Here is a 904-nt window from a genome sequence, read left to right as displayed (position 1 = left end):
TATTGAACTGCTTTTCACGGTAGGGTTTGAGCAAGGAGTCGTCTATTATGAGAGCCCATTTGGATTGGAGGGGTTGTGTGCTCAGCTTTCCAGGTAGCTGTATCATGCCTAACGCCTCTTGCTTATGGTACGATACATGTACGCTGTAGTGAAGACTGACAATGTAGCCAATGAAACGCATCTTGTGAGAAATTCAGTATTATTAAGGCTTCAAAGTGCAAACTAGGTTGGTAAGTAAAAGGCAGGATCAGAATGTGTAGGATGGATGCTCTGTGATCAGTTTTTATTGGAAGATCATGGCACCTAGGTACCTGTCCAAACCATTTAGAGACACTTTCAACTTGTCAATTATGAATGATACCTACAAAATGAAAACACCTGAGATGTAATATAAGAAAGAAATATTGTTACTCAGCACTGGGAGTGAGCTTACTGAGCACTCACAGCCCATGGACAATGATAATCAGATACCTATATAGCCTGAACAGATTTTCTTCTACGTGTTCTCTCGCCTGTGAAGGGATATTTGTCATGGTTTGCCCTTGCTCTGAGGTAATGAATGGTTGTAACGCTAGCTAGCTAAACTGGTCTTCCATAAACCTTGGAACCACCTAATCCCACTAAGCGTCCAAACCAACAGCAACTACCTTGATGGTAGGGAGTTGCTCATTGTTGGTATAAGGGTTCTAGCTTCATTCTTGATTTACGGCAAAACAATCCTTCCTGAACTGGATCAGAGAGACCTTTCTGGTGTGCATCGCATCCTCGATATTCTCCATAAAGAATACAGGCATTTTAAGGTTTCCTACAACACAAAAGAAATGGTCATTCAATGAACTCATGACCTTGTGTGTTCAGGAGGATAAGAGGTTGAGGAATGAGTAAGGGTCATCTTATTTTCTTT

Source organism: Macadamia integrifolia, chromosome 8 (genome assembly GCF_013358625.1).
Source record: "Macadamia integrifolia cultivar HAES 741 chromosome 8, SCU_Mint_v3, whole genome shotgun sequence".
Classification (NCBI taxonomy): Eukaryota; Viridiplantae; Streptophyta; class Magnoliopsida; order Proteales; family Proteaceae; genus Macadamia; species Macadamia integrifolia.
This window is presented reverse-complemented; position numbering follows the sequence as displayed.